At 36.7% G+C, this 21,739-nt stretch overlaps 1 protein-coding gene and 2 long non-coding RNA genes across 3 annotated transcripts in view; all 3 read left to right on the top strand.

Annotated features, from left to right (window-relative positions):
- The window catches only part of LOC140755632 (uncharacterized), a 224,412-nt gene that overhangs the window by 129,879 nt on the left and 72,794 nt on the right, over positions 1-21,739 (top strand). The gene's annotated exons all lie outside the window — the stretch shown is intronic.
- Positions 1,415-5,912, top strand: LOC140755537 (uncharacterized). Its single transcript, XR_012103790.1, has 4 exons — positions 1,415-1,501; positions 3,531-3,567; positions 4,812-4,848; positions 5,261-5,912. It is a non-coding gene; the product is annotated as an uncharacterized LOC140755537 (long non-coding RNA).
- LOC140755534 (uncharacterized) lies at positions 17,676-21,064 on the top strand. Its single transcript, XR_012103788.1, has 4 exons — positions 17,676-17,790; positions 18,543-18,573; positions 19,198-19,209; positions 20,741-21,064. It is a non-coding gene; the product is annotated as an uncharacterized LOC140755534 (long non-coding RNA).

Raw genomic sequence — 21,739 nt, 5'->3', positions numbered from 1 at the left:
ACCAAATTTTATATGCAAATTCAGTAGGTCTGAGAATCGGCTACTATCTATTTTTCATACCCCTTAGGGGTTGTTCACCCTTAACATTTTTTTTATTTATATGGCAACACAACGTTTGCCGGGTCAGCTAGTAAATCTATAAAATACAGAGCAAGTAATAAACCAGCGCCATCTTGTGTAGAATAGCCGTACTTAAATAAACAAAAATCAACAAAATATTATCTGTTTTTGATATATTTTAAATAATTAAATAGAGTTATTTCACCTGCGAATAATTTTTAACGGAAATAATAAAAAGTACTACCACCAAAATACACTTTTCTTTATTGAAAAGTCCATGAGGATTTATTAAAAAGATAAACAACTTTTTTATTTTGTAACTTATAAGCTAATGATTAAAGTTGCTCTTAATTGGAACGAAGTTCCTTATCGCGCGGTACGCTGGGTAAGAGGGCTAGGCGAGCGTCACGAAAAATCCTCACGACACTTTTGCTATAGTGCTTAGCGCTCGGAGAGGGGGCAGGCCGAGTATAGGATTCGACTTATTCGTTCTCTCTCTCTCTTGACAGTGACAAGCCATGCGACGCGCGCGTCTGCTGTGTATGTGTGTTCATAACTTTAAAAAATATTGATTACAATTTTATTAGTATTCCTTCACTTATTTCATTTATCATTTAACTCCTAAATATTGTTAATTTATTTAATTATACCTCCTATAATACTTATTGCAAAACGAAAGGAACTTCGTTCCAATCGGGTGTCCCACATGTGACACCTCAGACATTTGTTTCCGTAAATATGTAATTATGTTCGCCAGGACTTTATTTTGGCCTAAAAAATTACTTCTCTTTTTTATCATATAGGAGTAGCAGACGAGCGTGCAGTCCACCTGATGGTAAGTGGCTACTGCCGCCCATGGACATCTGTAATCAACCCCAGATAGGATTAGATATTCCTACCTGAGGTCGGCCACAGATGCGCCGCTACCCCTGAGGACTAAGCTGGAATGCCTCGGAAAAGTATGTCTCCCTTACCACACCCTTCAAAACGGAACACAGCAGTGTTTAACACTGCTGTTATTAGGCAGACATAGGTGTGGCGGTGGTGCCGCCGGAGTCGAGCCACAAGCGGTTCTACCACTTCTTTTTTAGAACTCGATATTTAACAATCGTAATGTTTTTGCTTTTAAGAATATTTTGAAAAAATGTTTATTACTTCAAAATATCAGATCTGCCATACCACTTACGGAAACAATAGATTATATTTATGAGTCTTAAAAGGTGGTTCAAAAACTTGAATAAACTAGTCCTTGAGTCGAACAATACCTAAATTATGGCTTATAATTATTTACTATTCAAACCATATTGTTATATTGATTATTATTTGTTCAGTTTATCTGCTATTGTTAAATTCGGTATATATAACATCCAAAATAGAAATCCTCATTAATTCGGAAACATTTGCCAAAATGAATTTCACATTCGCTTTAGTACTGTTGGTGGTAAGTGTTTAATCTTCTTTCTTAATTTTCATCATCATCATTATCATCATCAACCCATTACTGTCCCACTGCTGAGCACGGGTCTCCTCTCAGAATGAGAAGGATCAGGCCATAGTCCACCGCGCTGGACAAGTGCGTATTGGTAGACTTCACATATCTTTGAGATTTTTTTATCTCTCTCAGGTGCGCAGATTTCCTCACGATGTTTTCCTTCACCATTTTAGCAAGTGATAATTAATTTCTAATACGCACATACTTTCGAAAAATCAAAGGTACCTGGGACGTACCTGGGATTTGAACCCTGGACCCCTCGATCGAGAGGTCGAGGTTCTTAACCACAAGGCTATCACTGCAATTCTTAATGTTTATTTTAGTTTAATCTTATTTTGGTGTGTGGGTGTGTACATATGAGGAGCGGCTTAGTGCGCACGTGGCACATGTGATCGGCTTCAGGTAGAACCTGCTCTATATGGAGTTGGTTACAGATGTCTATGAGCTGTTAGCCCTTACCATCGGGTAGATTGCAAGCTTCCTATTTCAATGTTTAAAAATGCTCGCTATATTAAATAATATGCCATTTCATTTACTCATCATGTATCGTCATTTCATTTCATCACAATGTTTACTAGAGTACCACTGTTAATTAATAATATATATTTATAAATAAGTTATCTATTTAATTAGTAATTTGCAACAACACTCATAATTAATGTCTCAAATTTAACAAAAAATATTTTTTGAAAATCTCCCCGCGCACATTTCCTAAAAACATATGGTGAAAATTTTGCCGGCTTTATCCATCAGTCGGACTACTATCTATAAATTACTTGTTTATATTAAAAATGCTACTCGATACTACATGGCGCTAGTTTCATATCCAGAAACTTAATTTATTCTTTGGACACTAGATGGCGATGTTAAGTAATGAAAACTTTTTATTCTTTGTTGTTGATGCTTTAATCTAAATAATCGTTTAAAAAGACTAAAAAACGCCACGCTTTTACTCTGAATTGAATTATTATGTTAATAACTTCTATTATATTATAATTATTTTCTAGTTTCACGTCCGATTGAAATAAAAACGTGTTTATTTTTAACTGTTCTTTATTTTTATTTTTTTTTAGTCTGTGACAAACTTATAAATTAGGGAATTAATTAATCTAATAAGGACAATGGGAAACTTATCAAATTATTGTATTGTCATCGGACCTTGATATGTGTGCAAAGTTTCAAATTAATCAGAGTTGTGGAAGTTGATGAAAATCGAGCTCAAAGATTCCGTTACATACATACATACATACAGCCCAAGCTAATAAAAGCGTGTTAATATGATTATTATCAAAAATAAAATAAAAACAATCAATAACTTTTATTTCCTTCACAGTAGCTAGTCAATATGTAATAATAAATCAAATCAAATTAAATCAAATCAATTGTTTTATTCAGAATAAGTTCTTTACGGAGCACCTTTTGAATGACAACTACCACCACTTCACAAGGTGTTTCGTTATGGAGAAGCGGCGAAAGAAACTCCATAACACACATCTTTTAAAAAAAAATGTTTAAAAGATGTGTGTTATGTTAAACTTAACCTAATGGTACATGTGGAGCTGGAACTACTTCAGACCACACCGTTTTGTCAGTCAAATAATCACTTAGTTTATAGTACGCTTTTTTACATAGCGTTTGTAGTTACAAAAGTTCAAACATGTAGTTACATGTTTGAACTTTTTTTCTTTGAGATTCAAAATGTGTTCAGATATTTTATTTTAGTACCCATGAAAGATCTAGCCACCTTACGTAATCTATTTTTATAAATTGCTAATTTATTTCTATTTCTAGTATTAAAGCTATGGTGGTTACTATTTTTTCAAACATATCAGTGTGTTTTCTTACATACATAATACTTTCGTAGATGTATTGAATAATGTATGCTTTCATAGATGTATGTAATAAGGTCGCCTAGTAATAATAAGGTCTACTTTTAAATGAATTTTCAATTTTTCTTTTACAATTTCATCTTTTACAGAGCGTATTCTGCTTTTTTGGAGTGAGCGCATCACCCAGTGAGTATTAAATCTTAATTAAAAATAATTTTAATTAAATGAAAAAATGTCTTAAAATCATACACTTGGCTGTAAAATACTAAAAGGTACTATCCGTAAACATCCGATCATGATTATCGTCGTCAACCCTTTACTGTTTCACTGCTGGGCACGGGTCTCCTCTCAGAATGAGAAGGATCAGGCCATAGTCTACCGCGCTGGACAAGTGCGTATTGGTAGACTTCACATACCTTTGAGAATTTTTAAGTTAAGGTATGCAGGCTTCCTCACAATGTTTTCCATTACTGTTAAAGCAAGTGATAATTATATTTTAATACGCACGTAACTTTAAGAATCATTGCGTGCCTGGGATTTGAACTTCGGACCCTTCGATCGAGAGGCCGAGTTTCTTAACCACTAGGCTATCACTGCTTTTATGGTTACCGATTCCTATTTATTTTGAGAAACTGAAGGCCAAACGTCTGACGCAACTATATAAATAATAAAAGTATTATAATATTACCGTAATATTTTACACAGGTGGTTTCACATTCGATAAATTTTCCAGCTGACGTCACGAATTCACTGCTACTCATTTTTAACTAATATTATAAATACGAATGTTAATTTTGTTTTCTACACTTTCACCCGTTAACTTTTTTTTTTTTTTTTTTTTATAATATAAGGGTAGCAGACGAGCATGCAGTCCACCTGATGGTAAGTGGCTACTGCTGTATGGACATCTGTAATCAACCCCAGATAGAATTAGACATTCCTACCTGAGGTCGGCCACAGATGCGCCGCTACCCCTGAGGACTAAGCTGGAACGCCTCGGAAAAGTATGTCTCCCTTATCACACCCTTCAAAACGGAACACAGCAGCGCTTAACACTGCTGTTATAACGGAAATAGGTGTGGCGGTGCCGCCGGAGTCAAACCACAAAGTGTTCTACTACCGTCTATATTATATATATATAGATACAAGTAAAAATAAATCGTAAGAAAAAATAATTGCATTACATTAATCATTTTAATATTATAACAGCTGCCGGGCTATGATCTATACATTAGTCCATTTTTAATAATGCTACTCGATACTAGATGGCGTGACGAGCAAATTAAACTCAATTTATGAGTTGCACACTAGATGGCGCTGTTAAGCTAAATTTATTAATTTATTGAGATATTTTTATTGAATTATCTTCAATATTTATTTGTTGAAGATTTTATTTAAATTATTATTTTTTAATTAACATTTTTTTTCAGGAATTTTCGATCCAAACAATTTTGGACCCATCGTCTAGTGAGTATTCAATCTTAATTAGTATTGTAAAAAAGTTTATTTGAAACAAAAAGTATATTTCTAAAATACCATACAGTTAAATAAGCTAGAATAACGTTTTCTTTTTTAGAAGGGCACAGATATCCATTGCTCATGTCTCATTATGTCAAGTTAGTGTAATTACAGATAATTATCCCCAGATAGAACATTCCTGAAGTCGGCCACAGACGCGTCATTGAGGACTAATGTGGAACGCCTCTGAAAAGTACCCTTACACCCTTCAAACCAGAACACAGCAGCGCTTACACTCATGTAATTAGGTAGAAATAGGTGTGGCGGTGGTGCCGCCGAAGTGAAATCACAAACCTGTAAAATTATCTAGGTTCTACCTTAAAATTATCTATTTTTAACTCTTTAATTTTTTATATTTTAGTGACTTCGATGAAATGAGCGAAATAAATCAAGATGTACTCTTGTAGCCTTCATAAGCCATGAAACCAGCACCGAAACCATTTCAAACCAATGGCTCCCCCAAGGGCCAACGTTAGCACCGCAACTCTTCATCATCATCATCAACCCATACTGTCCCACTGCTGTGCACGGGTCTCCTCTCAGAATGAGAAGGATTAGGTCATAGTCCACCGCGCTGGCCAATTGCGTATAGGTAGACTTCACGTGCCTTTGAAAACATTTTTTTAAAGATTTTCTCAGGTATGCAGTTTTCCTCACGATGTTTTCCTTCACCGTTTAGCAAGTGATTAATTTGTAATACGCATATAACTTTGAAAAACCAGAAGTGCCTGGGATTTGAACCTCGTACCCCTTGATCAAGAGACCGAGTTTCTTAACCACTAGGCTATCACTGCTAACTCCTCATCATTCACAATTATTTTCCAATACAGTTAATTCTTAACGAAACTATTGCAATTAAAGCATAAAATAAGGTCCGTAACAAATTTATAATTTATGAAAATTGTAATTTACATTTGATCACTTTTTTTATATCACAATTTATTGTTTTTTAAAACATTTAAATCGGTGCAATCATTCAATTATTGGCTAATTAATAAATAATTCAATAAATATGTTGTGTTTTTCTAACCTTATCATTAACTTATGATATACAATAATATACATCTATATATAAGAAACTTCTTATGACGACGTGTGGCGGAGCGGTCACCATACCGGTCTGACGCGCAGCGGGCCCCGGGTTCGAACCCCGGCCAGACAGATATATAAATGATGAATTTAGCTCTCTGTTTCTGGGTCTGGGTGTTTGTGATACAGGGAATCCTAGTGTGGGGCTGTGAGTGTAGAAAGCGTTAACTAGCGTGGACCTGATTGTTGATATATGTGCAAACTCAATATTTAGAATTGACTAGATCAAACCTAAAAATCTCATACTACGATTTATATTTAATATAGGAGTAGCAGACGAGCACGCAGTCCACCTGATGGTAAGTTGTTACTACTGCCCATGGACATATGCAATCAAGCCCAGATAGGATTAGATATGCCTACCTGAGGCCGACCACAGAAACGCCGCTACCCCTGAGGACTAAGCTGGAACGTCTCGGAAAAGTCTGTCTCCCTTACCACACCCTTCAAACCAGAACACAGCAGCGCTTGACACTACTGTTAATAGGCAGAAATAGGTGTGGCGGTGGGGCCGCCGGAGTTGAACCACAAAGTTCTACCACCTTTAAACTGTATCTAACAAGATTACAGAAATAAATCTTAGTTGAATCTTCGAACGAACTCGACGGGACGTTTTAAAGCGCCATCTCTTGACGAGTAGCGACAATCACATGATATTATAACTTATCTTATAATCACGCTTTGCCAAAGTTTTACGAATTGCGATCACTGCTGACAAGGAGAAGAATTTTTATGCGACGAATAAAATTTTAGTTACTTTACAAATAAAATAAAAATATTAAGTTTTGTATTTTCTTTACTTCTTTATCCTTCAAAATCTAACCTATCCATAAATTTTATATACTTAACATCCCTACCAGTCAAACTATGATACAACTACTTCTAAATATATATAACTCAAAGGTGACTGACTGACATAGTGATCTATCAACGCACAGCCCAAACCACTGGACGGATCGGGCTGAAATGTGGCATGCAGGTAGATGTTATGACGTAGGCATCCGCTAAGAAAGGATTTTGATCAATTCTACCCCCAAGAGGATAAAATAGGGGATGAAAATATTACTTCGTAACGCGAGCGAAGCCGCGGGCAAAAGCTCGTTTTATGACAAAATACATACTTTTAAAATTAAATACACAATAAATTAATTACACAAAAAATTATATTATTAAATTGCAATAGCATTATTATAATAGTGAAATATTGAATGAAAGAGAAATTCATCAGCAACCCATTACTGTCCCACTGCTGGGCACGGATCTCTTCTCAGAATGAGCAGGATTAGGCCATAGTCCACCGCGCTGGACAAGTGCGTATTGATAGACTTGACATACCTTTGAGAACCTTTTTTCTATTTTTAAGATTTCTCGGGTATGCAGGTTTCCTCACGATGTCTTCCTTCACTGTTTAAGCAATTGATAATTAATTTCTAATACGCACATAACTTTGAAAAATCAGAGGTCTGGGAGGCCAGGGATTTGAACCTCATACCCCTCGATCAAGAGGCCGAGTTTCATAACCACTACGCTATCAATGCTTTAAAAATAGACCATATTATGTACGCTAAATTCAAGAAATTCCTTGATATTTCATTAAAATTTTATAAATATTTAGAATTAAATGTCAACATTTAAAATCGGTTTTTGGAATTATATCGCCCAAAATACCTTACAAATGGAAAATTTGGAAATACGTATTTTTTTACATATAAAAAAAATGGGAGTGTCTGTTTGTAATATTGAAAAAAAAACTAAAATACGTATTTTTATTTAAAATATCTAAAAATATCCTATTAGAAAAATACATTTCTAATTGAAAACTAAAGTTTTATGAATTTATTTGTGGATACACGGAACAATTACAATTCTACATTCCACAACATTTGATTTTGAAAAAAATTTTGCTTTGAAGGTGGTAGAACCCTTTGTGGTTCGCGTCCGGCACCACCGCCACACCTATTTCTGTTACAACAGCAGTGTAGCGCTGCTGTGTTCTGGTTTGAAGTGTGGTAAGAGACATACTTATCAGAGGCGTACCAGCTTAGTCCTCAGCCGGTAGGACCGTCATATCCTCTCCGCAGCCCCCCCTGAGAGGAACCCGGACATCCCCCGCGTATTAAGGGCTGATATAGTCCGCGTAAACCTGCTAGTCCGCTCTGAATATAGAAATGAATCGCGAATTGTTCATGTTTTTTTTACGACAAAAAAAAGAGGTTCTGTATTCGACCGCTATGTATGTATGTTAGTTTTATTTACTCGATTTTCTCAAAAACTACTTATCCATTTTGCTCTTTTTATTTGCTATCTTAGCAGCCATAGAAATAAATTAATTGTGAAAGTGTTAACCTTCTATCTACTACGGTTTTTTTTTATAATATACGAGTAGCAGACGAGCATGCAGTCCACCTGATGGTAAGTGGCTACTGCCACCCATGGTCATCTGCAATCAACCCCAGATAGGATTAGATATTCCTACCTGAGGTCGGCCACAGATGCGCCGCTACCCCTGAGGACTAAGCTGGAACGCCTCGGAAAAGTATGTCTCCCTTACCACACCCTTCAAACCGGAACACAGCAGCGCTTAACACTGCTGTTATTAGGCAGAAATAGGTGTGGCGGTGGTGCCGCCGGAGTCGAACCACAAAGGGTTCTACCACCTTTAATTTCAGCAATTGCTTTTAATAAGTATTTTTATTGTTAGTATTTCTTGTTATATCGTCCACCGTATATGTACATATTCTGTAGAATTCATTGTCTATCTATTACAGTTCAAGAGATATTCTTATGACAGACGGACAGTCAACGAAGGCTTAGTAATAGGGTTATCATTTGGTTACGGAACCCTTCTTTTTTTTTCTGACGAGGGGGAAACCTTTAACCGAAAAAAGGTACCCGAGGCCGTGGAAGCGACGACGAGTTATGTGGGACTTTTACCGCAATAAAACCCCCCGGTGGCCGTCCTCGGCGTTTGGTGGAGAACTCCAGGATCTCCAACGGAACACAACCGGAGTCTCCTAACGCGATGCCCCTATCGGGCTCTGCTCTGGGGGAACAAAGTAATTTACGCTCTCGCATCCCCTGGTGATTACAGCGATATGCGACTACACAAACCGCTGTCCTTCCTGGGGTCGCTTGCTGGACGACTTGAGCTCCCACTCTTGCCGCCCGCAACCCCGGAAGCGCCTTTTAGTCGCCTCTTACGACAGGCAGGGGATACCGTAGCCCTTTTAGAGTCCCGGAACTACAGGGACATTGGTTACGGAACCCTACTCAAAAATAACAATCGAAGGCATAATTTTGTATTCGTGAAAGTTTGGCAAACGTTAATATTCTGGGCACCTTTATCATTATTTACCGCGTATGAAAAAGGCCCGGACAATACATAACCAAAAATTGTTTGTATAGCGTGAGGCAAATTATTATTTATTTTAACAATAATGCGACCTTAAAGTTCTAAATTTTAACAAATATCATTAATAATTTCTTTGTGTAAAAGTAAATAAAAATTAGTCGTTACATAAAAATGTATTGAAGTTCTAATTGACGTCAGAAATATGTAAAATTATGACGCATAGGAAAAAACCCAGATATAGAGTAGTTTGCGACAGAAACTATATTTAATAACATTTTTATAATATGACTAGCTGACCCGGCAACCGTTGTGTTGCCATATGAATAAAAAAATGTTAATGATGAACAACCCTTATCACTTAGGGGTATGAAGAACAGATAGTAGCCGATTCTCAAACCTATTGAATATGCATAAAAAATTTGGTGAAAATCGGTAAAGCCTTTTCGGAGGAGTACGGTAACTAATATTGTGACACGACAATTTTATATTATATGATAATAGCAAAGGAGCATGCAGTAGCCTGATGGTAAGCTACTGCCGAATGGACATCTGTAATCAACCCTAGATAAGATTTTCTACCTGTGGTCGTCCACAGATGCGCCGCTACCCCTGAGGATTAAGCTGGAACGCCTGGAATAAGTCTTACCACCCCCTTCAAACCAGAACACAGCGCATAACACTGTTGTTATAACAGAAATAGGTGTGGCGGTGGTGCCGCCGGAGTCGAACCACAAAGGGTTCTACCACCTTCAATATATACATAAATCTATGTGCATATCGAAGATCATAGAACCCTTTGGAATCCTAATAACGGAAGTATTAAACGCTGCTATGTTCCAGCTTGAAGAACATAAGGAAGACATACCTTTTTAAGGCGTTATACCTTACTTCTTAGAGGTAGCGGTACATATGTGGGCGACTTTAGGTAGGTAATATGATAGGATTTATGAAGGTGGTATAACCCTTTGTGGTTCGACTCCGACGGCACCACCGCCACACCTATGTCTGCCTAATAACACCAGTGTAAGGCGCTGTTGTGTTCCGTTTTGAAGGGTGTGGTAAGGGAAACATACTTTTCCGAGGCGTTCCAGCTTAGTCCCCAGGGGTAGCGGCGCATCTGTGGCTGACCTCAGGTAAGAATATCTAATTCTATCTGGGGTTGATTACAGATGTCCATGAGCGGCAGTAGCCACTTACCATCAGGTGGGCTCCATGCTCTTCTGCTACTCCTCTATCATATTTAAAAAAAAAGGTATTTAATCTTATCTAATGATTACAGATGTCCATGGGCGGCAGTAGCCACTTACCTTCAAGTGGACTGCATGCTCGTCTGCTACTCTACATTTTAAATTTATAATTTGCCTAATTAATTGTAGCTCTTGTTATAACTATAAGTATAAAATTAAGATGAATACTTATAAAATATAAAGTATATCTTATATATAAAATTCTCGTGTCACAATGTTAGTTACCGTACTCCTCCGAAACGGTTTTACCGATTTTCACCAAATTTTATATGCATATTTAGTAGGTCTGAGAATCACCTACTATCTATTTTTCATACCCCTAAGTAATAAGTGTTGTTCACCCTTAACATTTTTTATATGGCAACACGTTTGCCGGGTCAGCTAGTATAATATAAAATTGTCTATATTTTTAGTAGGCATCTACGGCCATTTTTCAAACAATAAAATAATAAAAGTGTCTCTAAACCTGAACAAACAAAGGTTTGAACACAATACCGAAATCATGGCCTTATAATATATAATTAAATATTAGTCAAGCAAACCTTCATTTTATTATTTATTCAGCTTTCGTCCCCTTGTTGGAATAGGTATATAATTCCCAAAAAAATTTGATTGTCATCATATTTTGAAGATAACTCAGCCAATATGAAGTTTACTTTCGCCTTCGTTCTGCTCATGGTAAGAAATCTTATTTTATATTTAAACATTAACTATGTTTCGTTAGCACTGTCGAAGGTGGTAGAACCCTCTGTGGTTCGACTCCGGCTGCACCACCGCCATACCTGTCTGTTATAACAGCAGTGTAGCGCTGCTGTGTTCTGGTTTGAAGTGTGGTAAGGGAGACATACTTTTCCGAGGCGCTCCAGCTTAGTCCTCAGGTGTAGCGGCGTATCTATAGTCAACCTCAGGTAGGAATATTTAGTGGTATTGTATTGTATTGTATTGTATTGTATTGTATTGTATTGTATACATATTTTAGCAGTGGTAGCCTAGTGGTTAAGAAACTCGGCCTCTTGATCGAGGGATCCGAACTTCAAATCCCAGGTTTCTGACGTTCAACGTTAATTATTACTTGCTTAAACGGTGAAGACGGTGAAAACATCGAGGAAACCTGCATACCTGAGAGATCAATAAAAAAACATCTCAAAGGTATGTGAGGTATATCTACCAATCCGCACTTTTCCAGCGCGGTGGACTATGGCCTAATCTTTCTCATTCTAAGAGGAGACCCGTGCCCAGCAGTGGGATGATAAATGGGTGTATAATGATGATGATGATAATGATTGCATATTATATGCTATTATTAATATTGTCATCGTCAACCCATTACTGTCCCACTGCTGGGCACGGGTCTCAGTAGTTCATCGCTGGTTAAGTGCGGATTCAATTTACTTCAGGAACCCTTAAGAACTTTTTTTAAGAATACTCAGGCCTGTAGGTTTAATCTTAAATTAACTTGCACCACATTGTTTTTAACGGTCAATAAAGAGTAAATAAATAAATAAAACTTAGAAAAATCGGTGTGCATTGTGTACCTGGGATTTGAACCTGCGACCCCCGATATAAGAGACCAAGTTTCTCAAATACTTAGCTTTGACTGCTTTTAGTTTGTTAATATCACTTGGATAAAAACCTATTAGAATTTCTCACGAAATAAAAAAAATCTAATTTATTATTTCTATCGATAAAGTAATAACAATGCTACTCGATACTAGATGGCGCTATAAGTAAATGAAACTTAATTTATTAGCTTCGATCAACAATTGATCGGAGTTAATTCTGTCAAGTTGCTATTATTTCCCTTTGACAAAGGGAAATAATAGCAATAATATAATAATAATATCGCTGTGTGCTGGGTGCAGGGCCGGATTTAAGGGAGGGCAACCGAGGTGGCAGCCCCGGGGCCTCCACAAAAGAGGGGCCCCCACAATAGAGACGTCGGATTTTTTTTAATTCCGACTAGTAAAAAAATATATATATTTCCCTTTGATATTCTTTTTCGCTGTTTTACCTTTATCTACAGCACTTTGTACAAACATGAATACTAGAAGAATGTACCTGCGTTTCACAATAAAATATTTATTGAAAAACTCAACTGAAAAAATTGTTCATTTTATTCGGAGAATAATTTGGGGCCAGGGGGCCTCTACTCCTTTGTTGCCCCAAGACCTCTAGACCTCTAAATCCGGCCCTGCCTGGATGATTATGCCCGAACATTGGCAGTGCTCAAAAAGGCTCAATCCCTTCGATTTAGAAACGTGTAGCGCCATCTCTTGACGAGTAGCGGGAAGTCGCCATGCCGTCCATTATATACTTTGATGTTAAAAATTTACCAAAAATATTAAAGTATGACTTTTCTATTTACTTTTTTTTCCTTTACAGTGCATTGTCGCTTTCTTCGGAGTAAGCGCAACACCCAGTGAGTATTTAATATTTATTATTCAAAATTTAATATTTATTACTTAAAATAAATTAAAACGGTTAGGACCGCGATAGAGGGAATCCTAGAGTGGGGCTGTGAGTGTAGAAAGCGTTTCAAAAATATGTCTAGAGTTGATTACAGATGTCTACGAGCGGTAATACTACTTACCAACGCTTGTCTGCTACTCCTGTAATATAAAATAGGGGTATGAAAAATAGTAGCCGATTCTCAGACCTACTGAATATGCATATACAATTTGGTGAAAATCGCTAAAGCTTTTCGGAGGATTACGGTAACTAACATTGTGACACGAGAATTTTATCGATGCCTTATAAGATTTAGGGGTTTATGGTATTATTTTTAATGTATACTTAATTATTATTTTTCTTTGTTTCAGCTCGTAAGTATTACTTACCATCACATCGCCGGATTGATTTATCTCCTCATCGTTTCGTCTATGGGGATTCTTTCAAAAATCTTTATCTAAGTTTATTTTACTAATTTAATAATCTCATGTTCATTATTTCCATTACTGGACATCGATCGTGTGATTTCATTATTTGACTGATTGTCAAATTTGTGACCTAAATCATTCAATTGGGAATTGGTAGACCTTTCTTGATAACTAAGGTCTGTTTTACACTAGGACTCCTCTCAGAATGAGGAGATTAGGCCATAGTCCACCGCCCTGGTCAAATGCGTATTGGTAGACTTCATATACCTTTGAATATTAATAATAATAATAATAATACTTTATTTGACCAAAAATTTTACAAAGTTAATATGATATTAATATGATACATACTAAGTTAGCTTAGTGTTTAACAAAATATTTCAGAAGGCATTGTCTGCCGTGATAGGTGTTACCTTGTATTACAGCATACATCGCCCGCCCCCAAGTTATTTTAACTATAAAAACAAACTAGCTAGCTTAAAGATGTCATGTACACCGGTTTCCTCACGATGTTTTCCTTCACCATTTAAGCAAGTAATTAATTTCTAATACGCACATAACATTGAAATAGAAGTGTGTGGGATTTCGGCACCCACGATCAATGAGACTAGTTTCTTCCCTTTTTTGTTTTATCGTGGGGGAAACCTTCAAAAGGTTCCCGACGACGTGGGAGGGACGTCGAGTTATGTGGGATTTTTACCGCAATAAAACCCCCCCGGTGGCCGTCCTCATCGCTTGTTGGAGAACTCCGGGATCTCCGGCGGAACACAACCGGAGTCCTCCAAGTGCGATGCCCCGATCGGGCTCTACCCTGGGAGAGCAGTTTTCGCTCCTCCCACACCATCTGGTGTTCACGACAGTATGCGACCACACATACCGCCGTCCTTCCCGGGGTCGCTTACTGGACGGTTCGAGCTCCCACTCTTGCCACCTGGAACCCCGGAAGCCCCCTTTTAGTCGCCTCTTACGATAGGCAGGGGATACCGTAGCCCTATTCTAGTCCCGGAACTACAGAGACAAACTAGTTTCTTACCTAGGTTATAGATTTGCATGTCTTGTATCTACCACAAAATTATCTATTTGAAGGTGGTAGTACTCTTTGTGGTTCGACTCTGGCGGCACCACCGCCACTCCTATTTCTGCCTCATAACAGCAGTGTTGAGCGCTGCTGTGTTCTGGTTTGAAGGGTGTGGTAAGGGATACATACTTTTCCGAGGCGTTCCAACTTAGTCCTCAGGGGTAGCGGCGCACCTGTGGCCGACTCCAGGTAGGAATATCTAATCCTATCTGGGATTGATTACAGATGTCCAAGGGCGGCAGTAGCCACTAACCATCAGGTGGACTGCATGTTCGTCTGCTACTCCCATATTATAAAATAATAATAATTGAATATTGATTTATTTTTATTTTAGTCTTCCCGGAAAAAGAACCATGCGAAGTACCATCATTCCCGAAAGAAGCACCATGCGGAGTATCTCAGCTACCATGCGTAAAGACACCTGACCCATCATGCGCCAACTAAGGATCCCACAGGGAAAGACTTTAGCACCGCAACTCTTCATCCTACATAGTTATCTTCTAATACAGTCAATTATAAATAAAACGATTAAAGTCTAGGCATAACATAACATTTGCAATGAATTTATTAGTAACAGAGATTGTTATGTACTTGGTTATCAATTTTAAATTTTCTCTAATGTTTTAACAGTAAAGTAGGTGCAACCATCCGATTATTGGCTTCTATTAAAAAATGCATTCAATATCTTGTTTTTTTACCTCTTGATCATTTACAAAGGGCCTGTAATCATTTACAAAGGGCGTCCGAGTTAATCTAAAATTAACTAAAATAAAAATATAACCATTTGAATGAGACACTTGGACCATTATTCAACCATTCATTATTATAGAACCATTCGTTCGACTCCGGCAGCACCACCGCCACACCTAATTTTGTTCTGGTTTGAAGCGTGTAGTAAGGAAAACATACTTATCCGAGGTTTTCCGATATAGTCCTCGAGGGTAGCATTGCACCTGTACCCTTAAGTAGTATGAGTTTTTATGTTTACTCGAAAACGTTCAACGTTTACTACTATGAGACTAATTAAATTAATTAAGAAAATGCAATTCAATTAAAAACACAAAACAAAACAGAAGTTTAAATTTAATACGTAATAATAATAATAGAATAATACAAAAACAATTAAATATGTTGCAGATATATTTTTTCCTGTACTAAGTCATATTTTTTTAAACCTGTGTATCGAACAGGGCACATTTCCAGACAGACTAAAATTAACAATAATAAAACCAGTATACAAAAAACATGATAGTAAGGAAATGGTAAACTACCGCCCCATTGCTCTTATTCCTGTACTATCTAAAGTATTCGAGAAGGTTATATACAATCATCTATATTCATATTTAGAGAAATTCAAAATTTTAGCTGACGAACAACTGGGATTTAGAAAAAATAAGTCGATAAATACAGCGGTCATAAATTTATTAACAACAATAATGAGAAATTTAGATAATAAAAGACAGGTAACATCAATTTTCATGGACATGACTAGGGCATTTGATTATGTTGACCACACTATATTAATTAATAAACTAGAAACCTATGGTGTAAGAAGCAATCCACTTAATCTTATCAAATCATACCTCACTGGAAGAAAACTCATCACAGAAATTAGTAAAATTGATTGCATAAATAAAAATTAAGTAAAATATAAATCAAAACCTAGACAAACTTTTTTCGGAGTTCCCCAAGGAAGTATTCTAGGTCCATTACTTTTTCTAATTTATATAAATGATTTTCCGAAAACAATAGAACAACCGATGATATTATTTGCAGATGACAGTACAGCCATATTTATAGAAAATAGCCCAATAACATATGAGGATGAAATTAATAAATCACTAGAGCTGTTAATTGAATGGTTAAGCAATAATAACCTTATAATAAACCTAGAAAAAACGTGCATGATTAATTTTAGGAATAAAAACACACAAGTGAGAAATTTAAATATAAAATATAAAAACAAATCTATACAGAAAACAAATACCACTAAATTTTTAGGATTACATATAGACAATAAATTATCTTGGCAAACACACATTGAAAACCTTAGCAAGAAAATAAATGCATTTTCGTTTGCTTTATACAAGTTAAATAAGATTGTGAACCTACCTACAACCTTAACTGCATATCATGCGTATGTTGGAAGTATGTTGCGATATGGAATAATTTTTTGGGGTAACGCAGTTAGTGCTGAAAGGGCATTTAAGGCACAAAAGAAATGTATCCGTTCTATATGTAAATTAAGACAAACTGATTCTTGTAAGTCACATTTTCGAAATTTAAAAATATTAACTCTCGCTTCGTTATATATATATGAGATTGCATCGATGGTAAATGGAGATATTGACAATTACGAAAAATTAACATTGACTAGAAATATTAATAAATTAAGGACAATAAAGTCGAGAACAAAGCTCTACCACAACAGTGTATTTTGTATGGGTCCTAAAATATATAATAAACTCCCTGATAAAATAAAATCTGCAACTGGCTATAAATTTAAAAGATTGCTTAAATTACACCTTATTGATAATGCGTACTATTCCGTTAAAGAATTTTTAAACGACAATGTATAGAATGATAATGACATATATAATTTAATAATAATTAATTTAATAATAATAATTTAATAATATTGTTATGTTAATGATTTAAAATTGACTGTTTAAAATTTATTTGAATAATAAGAAGACAATTATGCATTAATTAAAATTTTGCATACCTCTAAGAGGTGTAATATAGAGGACAATTTTGAGGATATAACAACTGTATACCTATATTAAGCAAAATAAATGATTTGATTTGATTTGATTTGATTTGATTTGATTTGAATTATATAATTGAAATTGAAATAGAATATAATTAAAATTAGTGGTCCTTAGAAGAACAATTGTAAACTTTAAAGGCGTCCAAAGTGTTCGAGAACATATCAATTGCTTTATCAAAATTTGTATCGATTATAGAGATGAAAACAATGATTACAATATGCAAAATGAATATAAATTATCTGTGAATCAACTGGAACATAATAAAAGTGACAAAACTTGAACAAATAATGCTATGGACGCAATAAAACCAAAAATATAACGCAATAACACGAAATAAACTGAAATTCGTTTCATTATTTGTTCAGCTTATATATACTCCATTGTTCCATCCGGTATATATTACCCAAAATCCACTTTATTTTCGACTTGGGGAGTTACTGCCATCATGAAGTTTACGTGTGCTTTATTCCTGCTTGTGGTAAGTCTTTAATTTTGGATTTTGGATTTGATTTTGCATTTGACGATCCGCGTGGCGGGGCGGTCACCATACCGATCTGACGCGCTAAGGGTCCCCGGTTCGATCCCCGGCCAGACATATCTGAAAGATGAATTTAGATTTCTGTTTCTGGGTCTGGGTGTTTGTGTTTTTGTCTATGTGTGTGTCGATGGCACCCACGACACAGGGAATTCTAGTGTGGGGCTGTGGGTGTATAAAGCGTTTATTTATTCATTTATTTATTATTTTATCACTCACAGACCTATACGAGCGTCTGTAAAAATACTAGTCTGTAAAAATACTATCATGGACAATCCTGGCAAAATTTGAATTTTGCATTCCTGACTTGATATGCGATAGCACTTAAGATAAAGGCATATTAGACGAATATCCAACGAAATATATTGAGCGCCGACTTCAGAAATATGTACTAAACCAACATTTATTTCAATTATTTTTTACTTTGTAGTGACATAGAAGTCGGTTGTATTTTTTTGTTATACATTTTTTTCGAAATCAAAACAACAACAACAATTAGCAATAACAACAAACATCAACCAGTAATACTAACCAGCATTACTGTTGTTCACTGAGAAAGCGCTACTCGATACTAGATGGCGCGACTAGTCAACGCAACTAGTTTTATACGTACGACACTAGAGTGCGTTTTAGCAAAGAAGTGCCTTTTATTTTTCATTGTAAAATGTTATTAATAAATAAATTTTCTTTTACAGTGCATATTTTCCTTCATTGCGGCATCGCCTAGTGAGTATTTTAAATTCATACAAATTAATTTAATCCGTCAAATACAAATGTGTATCAGTTTCCTTGTAGACCTTTGTAAAAGCTTCTAAAATTAGATCGACTTCTTATGCCGTTTGGCCACCGCCACCGTCACCGAGCCGATACCGATAATTAATGACGGCGCCGAAGTAGCGTACATACATTTACTAGAGCCGTTTGTCCACCGCACGTCCGTCACCCGAGCACTGTCATCCTGCCGGCGTGACCGCTAGATCGCGTGCCGATGTGCCGGCAATATAAAACACGTCCATACACTGCCGTCACACGCGTGACAGCTGGAACAAAATAAACCGTCGATATCGGTCGCGGTGGACAAACTATCGCCGTCACGCCATATTAAAATCGGCCCGAAATAATCTCGTTCTCGGTATCGGCTCGGTGACGGTGGCGGTGGACACACGGCCTTAAAGGACCTTATTCAACTTCCCCCCGAGCCTCCGACGAGCTTAATAACTGTAAAAAAATATTATAAATATTGAAATTAAATTTAAAATCTCTACTTATTATTCACTATTATGAGATTTCTTCTCATTATTGCTACATTATTCTCTATAACATCCCAAATTATTATTTTCTTTGTTTCAGCTCTCGGTATCGGTACGTATTACTGACCAACGTTGTCTATCGCTCCATTGGGTTCGTCTATAACCATTGACTTTAAAGGTGGTAGAACCCTTTGTGGTTCGACTCCGGCGGCACTACAGCCACACCTATTTCTACCTAATAACAGCAGTGTTAGGCGCTGCTGTGTTCCGGTTTGAAGGGTGTGGTAAGGGAGACAGACTTTTCCGAGGCGTTCCAGCTTAGTCCTCAGGGGTAGCGGCGCATCTGTGGCCGACCTCAGGTAGGAATATCTAATCGTATCTGGGGTTGATTACAGATGTCCATGGGCGGCAGTAGCCACTTACCATCAGGTGGACTGCATGCTCGTCTGCTACTCCTATATTATAAAAAAAAATACTTGACATTTAATTTAATTCGAGTAACTCGTATTTTAACTCACTCTTCAGTTATATTATAGTTCTTCTATCTCATGAAGTTCGTTCGGGTTCCATAGATGTCTTCGTTAATTAAACGCTAGCCAAGCTTCGTGATTGTCCCTGTAGTTTCGGGACCAGGATAGGACTACGGTATCCCTTGCCTGTCGTAAGAGGCGACTTAAAGGGGGTTTCCGGTGTTGCGAGTGGCAAGAGTGGGAGCTCGAACCACCCAGCCAGCGGCCCCGGGGAGAACGGCGGTATGTGTGGTCGGATATCGTCGTACGCACCAGACGGTGTGGCAAGCGACAAGCTCACCTGGTCGGAGCCCGACGGGGCAACGCTCTAAAAGGACTCTGGTTGCGTTCCTTTGGAGATCCCGGAACCCTTAACGCAGCGCCGAGGACGGCCACCGAGGGGGTTTTAGTGCCGTAAAAATCCCATATAACCCTGCGTCACTCCCACAGCACCGGGTACCTTTTGAAGGTTTCCTCCTCGTAAACAAAAAAAGCTAAGCTTCGTGATACTAGCTATCATACTTCGGCCCTGAAACAAAACAAAATAAGTAATTTATTAGAAAATATCCATAACGAACATACTAATTATTTATTATTATTATTATAATCCCGTCACGCACGGGACTCGGATGGACTTCGTGAGATAGAAGAAGTATACAAATATTTTATAATAAATTTCTTTTTGCTGAGGATATTTCGACCCAGTTACATGGTACGTGGTCACGGCGTAACTCTATGACGTAACATCTATAACGTATGTGTTTATGTCTCATTCTTTGTCACGCTGCAGCCCAAACGCCGTGACAATTTAACATATGAGGTGTCGTTGGATTCGTAGGAACTGACAGACTATTTTTATAACCACGCTTTTAATTATTAGCTTAATCTTTGAACTCGATTTTTACCCACTTTGAACGGTCTCATTAATTTAAAATTTTGAACAATTATCAAGAACCGATGACCATACACGATTTTATTAATTTCATCCCATTCTCCTCATCAGGATCGTCAGGAATCAGGATTAAAGATTTTGTGCGATTGTAGCGTGGTTTTTAGTTTATAAACTATATTTTTCTATTCATGTAGGTTTTTGTATTTTCTAAGTAATTATTTATTAATTTAACTTTTTTTTAGGTTGTCTGAAATCCAAACCCAAATTACCTAAGCCGAAATGCGAGCCAAAGCCACAACCGAAAACATGTTAAACTAATGGCTCCCCCAGGGCACGACTCTCGCACCGCAACTCTTCATCATTCACAATCATCGTCTAATACAGTAAATTATTAATAAAATGATCCCTATTTAGGGATAATTGTATATATATAATCAATTTATAACTAATAAAGATTGTTATTCACTTGTTTTTCAATTTAAAATGTTAAATCTGACGCCATTTTTGATGTTATCAAGTCTGTGCAACCAGATGATAATTGTCTTCTAATAAAATAATGCATAATATCTTGTTTTTCTTTATTTATACCATTTTTTACCACAACCTACCATTTTAGCAGTGTAATGGCGCTCCTAGAGGAGGTCTTTTACCTCCGGATAGCGGGGGGTTCTTACTTAGATTAGTTATAAAAGTAAAATTAATTCCATATTTTTTTATATAGAAGTTATTGAATAGTTTAAACATTTATATATTTTCTTGTAAGTAACTATTTAGTAAGAAATAATTTATTTTTTTATGTATTTATTAATGGCGCTTTTGTGCTTTAAAAATGAATGTATTACAACGTTTCGTAGTTGAACCGGCACCACCGTCACACCTATTTCTGTTATAACAGCAGTGTTAAGCGCTGCTGTCTGCTTTGAAGAGGATAGTAAGGAAGACATACTTTCGGCGTTCCAGTTTAGTCCTCAGGTAGCAACGTATCCATTTTTTTTATCGTTTAACCTAACGATTAGGCAGACGTGCTACCTGATGGAAAGTAGTCAACGCCGCCTATGGACATTTGCAACACCAGAGGAGTCGCCAATGCATCGCCGGCTTTGTATGAGAGCTCTTTTTGCACCTTTTTTGAAGAGCCCCATGTCATAGCGCTCCGGGAATACCTCAGGAGGAAGTTCGACTCTGTCTTCGAATCTATGGCCGACTGTAGGACTTTTATCTTATCTGGAGTTGATTACAGT

The sequence above is a fragment of the Epargyreus clarus genome, unplaced genomic scaffold (assembly GCF_041222505.1).
Source record: "Epargyreus clarus isolate Ecla_fem2 unplaced genomic scaffold, WU_Ecla_fem_2.2 ptg000033l, whole genome shotgun sequence".
NCBI lineage: Eukaryota > Metazoa > Arthropoda > Insecta > Lepidoptera > Hesperiidae > Epargyreus > Epargyreus clarus.
The sequence above is the reverse complement of the archived record's forward strand: the minus strand, read 5'-3'. Positions and strand labels throughout refer to the sequence as shown.